This window comes from Castor canadensis, chromosome 9 (assembly GCF_047511655.1).
Source record: "Castor canadensis chromosome 9, mCasCan1.hap1v2, whole genome shotgun sequence".
Classification (NCBI taxonomy): Eukaryota; Metazoa; Chordata; class Mammalia; order Rodentia; family Castoridae; genus Castor; species Castor canadensis.
In genome coordinates this window covers 80,850,088-80,857,341 of record NC_133394.1, presented here as the reverse complement: position 1 = coordinate 80,857,341, position 7,254 = coordinate 80,850,088, and the positions used below count along the sequence as shown (strand labels likewise).

Below are 7,254 nucleotides of genomic sequence, written 5' to 3'. Positions count from 1 at the left end.
AGTATTTTGTACAGAATATTTTTAAGGCCATGGCAGTCTATAAATTAAAACTAGTATCCATTAAAAGAACTTACTGTTGACTACACACTGAGTGTTCAACACATATGAAAATGCACTGTCTACAAAAGTGCTGCTTAATAACAGAAAGAAAATCACACACAGTGTGAGGCAACACATAAGCAGATGTACCACAGACTTATCTACTACAGCAGTTATGTGAATAACAATTTACAAGTGAACCAGTATTAATATGTCCCTTTATATATATGGAGATCACTAAACTACAAAACATGTTTGTTTTAAGTTTTTATACATCTGTATTATAGAAGCAAATAATAAACAGCATCGGTTCCTCAGTCCTCTGTGTGATTGATTATTAAACAACCTGTAGACATTGCACATGATTACATTAGATAAAGCAGGCAGGTCTAGAGTTGTCACAATAATCAAGACATCTAATGGCACCGGACAAAGGAGTGCCAAACCTTACTTGGTAAGAGAAAAATAAGAATTTTTATTTGTTTATAACTACCTTTTGTGCTGAAAGTCAACTTTATGACTGGATATAAAAAGTCAAGAGTTAGAGTGTCGTGCAGTAGCACTGATTCAATGACTAGAGATAGAACAAACAAGTATTTGAATAAAATCTGACATTGTGAACAGGTTTTATTGTATTGGCTGGAATGCTCTAAATTCATGAAAGCTTGAGAAAATCTTCAATTCCCAACCCCTTAAAAAATTGTTAAAAGGGGGGGAAAAAAAGTAATAATCCAGATAGACACAAAACAGCATGCTTTAACTTCTCCCATCTCCCCAACTGCTATCTGCTGATAAGGGATTCTCAGAAAGCAGGTTTATAAAATCCATCAGGTAGGAGCTCTCAGTAAGAACCAACAACGTTGAACTGGTGCTTCTGCTCACTCTTTGCAGACCAGTTTTTAAATTCCTACAGTGCAATTATATTTCACATGCATTTGTGAGATAAAATAAACCTTATACTCCCACATGAGTCAGGCTTAAAGGTTTTCTAAATACTGTGTGTGGCACTAGAAACTTCATGCGGTATCATGTCAGTATCAGTATTAGGCTACCGGACTCTATAATGAAATATTACAGACTAAAATTTACTGAAAACCAATATAAAAATCTGGCCCAGAAAGACCAGAATGAACATATCCAATTTTCTTGATTTAAGATGGTCAAAAATCTTTTTTTTTTTTTAAGGAGATTTAAAAAAGAAGAAAAAAACTCTACACAGTAAGACAAGTATGTGTGAGAAGCCTTACTGTGTGTGTGCTGACTTTATCATGACAACTCTAGCTGATTCATTATGAAGGATTAGGGAAATACATCTTCAGCAGTGCACATGAGAAATAAACTCTGAAAAAGGCAATTTCTTGGGTTTAGGAAGGACCGTATTCTGGGAAGTACTTCAGAGGAACGGACAATAATTCTAGGATTATAGCCAAGAAGGACTGGAAGACTTCATGGATGTCTCAGCTTCTTCTCGATTTTGAGTGTTGAATAAGCCACTGAAGTGTGATATCTATATTATCCTTTTCTTTGCAAGAAATTGAATAGCAGCAAATTTCTCTATCCTGAATAGCAGACAGATTCATTTTTTTCAATTAGCTGTTTCTCATCCAAGGCATTTGGAAGATCTCTCTTGTTTCCAAGAACTAGTACTGGAATTCCTTGTAACTGCGGTTTATCTAGAAGATTATGTAGTTCGTTTCGAGAAGGTTCTATCTTTTCACGATCTGCAGCATCTATCATGTAAACGATGGCATTGACTCCTCTGCAGTACTGCTCCCACATGCTCCGGAATCGGGGCTGTCCTCCAATGTCCCAGATCTTTATTGTGACGTTACCTTTAGTTACTTTCCTCATGTTGAAGCCCACTGTGGGTAGCATGTCTTCACTGAACTGACCTGACGCGATGACATTGACGAAGGTGGTCTTGCCCGAGTACTGCAGCTCCAGCTCCTCCTTCCAGAAGAGCGAGCGGAACCAGTCCAGCAAGCGGGAGATGAGCGCCAGCGTGTTGACGGCTCGGACGGAAGACGAACACGAGGACAGACAAACGACGGCCGCGAGGACTTCCACACGAGCGGGCCTCGGCCCGGACCCCCCACCCCCTCAACGGCTCCTCGGCCCGGGCGCGACGCGGGCGGACACGGGAAGACGGCAGCGGCCGGAGCCGGGAAGCCGAATGGGTCATATCCAAAATTTCTATACAGAGAGTTTCATTTTGACATTTCCTTGCATATATTGGTTGGATTCCCAATTGCTTCATCCCCCGCATTTTTCTCTTTTCTACCTTAGCCATTTTTTATGGTGACATCAACAGGTTTAAAAATTCAATATTTATTGGTGGAGTGGGTGATGAAGGAGAATGATGGAGAAGGTGCATTCAGCTATGATACATTGTACGACCTTTAGAAAATGTCACAATGTACTTTCAGTTCCACAATAGTAAAAAAGCTGATATCCATTCTTGTATAGAAAGTACCTCAACTATATTCATCACCTTTACTTACTTTATCTTCCCTCTTCTGTTAGTATTCTTTCATTAGCATGACCTGGTTTTCATTTTTGCCCTTCATTGTTTCAGTGTCTATTTAATATTCAGTGGGATTGTACCTGTCATACATTGTGCTTACATCTATGTAACCCCCCCCTCCCTTATCCTGTGCTGTCTACAGTTTCAGCGTGTTTCCTTGTGTCTTGTTCCTGCACAGATGTGATGTACTGCATTATTATTTGCTACTTTTTCTTTCCTTCCTTTCCTCTTCCCTTGGTCTCCTCTACTAGTCCTACGTTCAGATACATTCTCTGTATGCATGTTTTAAGCATATATAACATTGCTTGTATTGTATTGGGCTTACATTCCACATATGAGAGAAAACATGTGGCCTTTGGCTTTCTGACTAACTTCTCCTAAGATGACGTTCTTCAGTTCCATCCATGTACCCACAGTGACAAAATTCATTCTTCATTGTGACTGAATAAAATTCCATTGTATATAAATACCACATTTTCTTAATCCATTCAGCATTTGTGGGGCATCTTGGCTGTTTCCATAGCTTAGCTATTGTGAATAATGTTGCAATAAACATGAGAGTGCAAGTGTCTTTATTATATCCTGAATTACATTCTTTTGGGATAATTCTGAGGGGTGGAATTGCTGGATCAGATGGCAGTTCTATTTTTAGCCTTTTGAGAAGCCTCCATATTCTTTTCCATAGTGGTTGAACTAGTTTACATTCCCACCCACAATACATAAAGGTGCCTTTTTCCCCACATCCTCACCAACATTTGATGTTTGTGTTCCTGATGGCAGTCTTTCTAACAGGAGTCAGGTGAAATCTTAATGTTGTTTTGATTTGCATCTCCTTTATGGCCATGGATGTTAAGCATTTTTTCATGTGTTTTTCAGCCATTTGGACTTCTTCCTTTGAAAAAAGCTCTGTTTAGTTTACTTACACGTTTCATCATAGGGTCACTGAAGTTTTGGGAGCTGAGCTTTTGAGCTCTGATTCTGGTTATGAATCCTTTGTTAGATGTATACCTGTCAAAGTTTTTCTCCCATTTTGTGGGCTAGCTCTTCAATCTGGTGACCGTTTGTTTTGTTATGCAGAAGCTCTCTATTTTCTTGTAGTCCTATTTGTCAATCCTTTCTCTTAGATGCTGAACCATTGGAGTTTAGGAAATTTAGGAAATTATTGCTTACACTTATAAGTTCCCTACTCTTTCCTGCTCTACCTTCAAGTTTCAGGAGTTATATTTAGGTCCTTGATCCACCTTGAGTTGATACTTGTACAGGGTGAAAGACATGGATCTAGTTTCAGTTTTCTACAGGCAGCTATCTAGTTTTCCCAGCAACATTTGTTGCTGTTTTCTTCCACTGTATATTTGGGGCACCTTTGTCAAATATCAGGTGGCATAGCTGTGTGGATTCATACCTGCTTCTTCTATTCTGTTCCATTGGTCTTCATGTCTGTTTTTGTGCCAGTAACATGTTGTTTTTATTGCTAAACTCTGTGTATAACTTGAAGTTAGGTATTGTGATACCTCCAATGTTGCTCTTCTTGCTCAGTATTACCTTGTCTATTTGCAGTCTTTTGCACTTTCAAGTGAATTTAGGGTTGATTTTTCAATCTCTGTGATAAATGTCATTGAAATTTTGTTGGGGATTGCATTGAACATGCAGATTACTTTTGATAATATGGCCATTTTCACAATATTGATTCTGCCAATCCCTGAATATGAAAGATCTTTTCATCTTCTGTAGTGTTCTTTGATTTCTTTCTTCATTCCTTTATAGTTTTTATTGTAGAGGTCTTTCATTTCCTTTAAGTTTATTCCTATGTATTATATTTTTTCATGTAAATAGAATTGTTTTCCTATATTCTTTCTCAGTCTGTTCACTGTTAGTATATAAAAAGACTAGTGATTTTTGTATATTGATCCTGCTAATTTGATGAAGGAATTTCCAGGAGATTTTTTTGGTGGAATTTTACAAGTATTTTAGGTATAAAATTGTATCACCTGCCAGTAAGGATAATTTGACTTTGTTCTTTCCTATTCGAATTCCTTTTATGTGTTCTTCCTATTTTATTGCTCTTGTTAGTAAGAGTGGAGAGAGTGGACACCATGTCTCATTCCTGACCAAGAAGGAAATGGTTTCCGTTTTCCTGCATTAAATATGAAGCTGGCCACACGCATGTCCTATGTAGCCAATATCATGCTGAGATACAGTCCTTCTGTCTGTAGTTTCATCACAGCTTTAATCATGTAAGGACGTTGAATTTTGTCAAAGGATTTTTCTGTTATCTATTAAGATGATCATGTGGTTTTTGTGTTTGCTTCTGTTACTATTCTGTATAACATTTAATGGTTTGTGTGTGTTGAACCATCCCTGAAACCTGGGTTTGATTCATAGTGTATGTTCTTTTTGATATGTTGTTGAATTTGGTTTGCCAATATTGCATTGAGAATTTTTGCATATAAATTCATTAAAGAAATTGGCCTATATTTAATTTTTGGCTGTGTCCTTGTCTGGTTTGGGTATGAGTGTAATGGTCGCTTCATAGAATGATTTTGGCAGTATTCCTTCCCTTTCTATTCCATGGAGAAGATTGAGGAGTGTTAGTATTAGTTTTGCTTTAAAGATAAAAGCTCTAAGAAAACTAGGAATAGAAGAAAAGTACCTCAAAATTATAAAGGCTATATATGACAAACCTATAACCAAAATCATACTTAATGGTAAAAAACTAAAACCATTTCCCATAAAATCAGGAATGAGACAAGGGTGCCCACTATCCCCACTCCTATTCAACATAGTACTAGAATTCCTAGCCAGAGCAATTAGGCAAGAAGAAGAAATAAAAGGAATACAAATAGGCAAAGAAACTGTCAAAATATCCCTATTTGCAGATGATATAATCCTATACACTAAAGACCCAAAAATCTCTACCCCAAAACTCCTAGACACCATAAACAGATACAGCAAGGTGGCAGGATACAAAATCAACTTACAAAAATCATTAGCTTTTCTATACACCAATAAGGAACAAACTGAGAAGGAATATATGGAGACAATTCCATTTACAATAGCCTCAAAAGATACCAAATACCTAGGAGTAAACTTAACAAAGGGTGTGAATGACCTCTATAAGGAGAACTACAAACCCCTGAAGAAAGAGATCGAGGAATACTACAGAAGGTTAGAGAGATCTCCCATGCTCATAGATTGGTAGAATAAACATAGTAAAAATGGCTATACTACCAAAAGCAGTCTACATGTTTAATGCAATTCCCCTCAAAGTCCCAATGACATTCATTACAGAGATTGAAAAATCTATACTAAAATTCATTTGGAAACACAAGACACCGTGAATAGTCAAGGCAATATTGAGCAAAAAGAACAACTCTGGAGGTATCACAATAACTGACTTCAAACTATATTACAAAGCAATAGCAATAAAAACAGCATGGTACTGGCACAAAAACAGACATGAAGACCACTGGAACAGAATCGAGGACCTAGATATGAATTCACGCAGCTATGCCCACCTTATTTTTGACAAAGGTGCTAAAAACATATGATGGAGAAAAGACAGCCTCTTCAACAAATGTTGTTGGGAAAAGTGGTCATCTGTCCGCACAAAACTGAAACTAGATCCATGTTTATCAGCCTGTACTAGTATCAACTCAAAATGGATCAAGGACCTTAATATCAGACCTGAAACTCTGAAGTTGGTACAAGAAAGAGCAGGAACCAGTCTCAAAGTAATAGGTATAGGGAAGGAATTCCTCAATTGAACCCCTGCAGCTCAGCAACTAAGAGAAAGTATGGAAAAATGGGACTTCATAAAACTAAAAACCTTCTGCACAATAAAAGAAATGGTCTCTAAACTGAAAAGAACAACCACAGAGTGGGAGAAAGTATTTGCCAGCTATACATCAAAGGACTGATAACCAGAATATACAGGGATCTTCAAAAACTAAACTCTCCCAAAATCAATGAACCAATAAAGAAATGGGCAACTGAACTAAACAGAACTTTCTCAAAAAAGGAAATTAAAATGGCCAAAAAACACATGAAAAAGTTCTCACCATCTCTAGCCATAGAGAAAATGCAAATCAAAACCACCCTAAGATTCCACCTCACCCCTGTTAGAATAGCCATCATTAAAACACCACTAACAACAGATATTGGCAAGGATGTGGGGAAAAAGGAACCCTTGTACACTGCTGGTGGGAATGCAAACTAGTACAACCACTCTGGAAAAAAACTTGGAGGCTTCTAAAAAAACTAAACATAGATCTGCCATATGATCCAGCAATCTCACACCTGGGGATATACCCAAAGGAATGCGACACAGGTTACTCCAAAGGCACTTGCCCACCCATATGCATTGCAGCACTATTCACAATAACCAAGTTATGGAAACAGCCAAGATGCCCCATTACTGACAAATGAATTAAGAAAATATGGTATTTATACACAATGGAATTTTACTCATCCATGAAGAAGAATGAATTATTATCATTCACAAGTAAATGGATGAAACTGGGAACATAATTCTGAGCGAGATTAGCCTAGCTTAAAAAACCAAACATTGTATGTTCTCCCTCATATGCAGATTTTAGGTCTAGAGCAAATACAGCAATGTGGTTGAACTTGGGTCACACGATAAGGGGAGCACACACATGGAAGGTATGGGGATAGGTAAGAAATCCAAAACA

General features: G+C 37.5%; 1 pseudogene; it reads right to left on the bottom strand.

Moving 5' to 3' along the window:
- Positions 1–490: 490 nt before the first annotated feature.
- LOC141411031 (ADP-ribosylation factor-like protein 8B pseudogene) lies at positions 491–2,845 on the bottom strand (annotated as a pseudogene).
- Between the last annotated feature and the right edge of the window lie 4,409 nt (positions 2,846–7,254).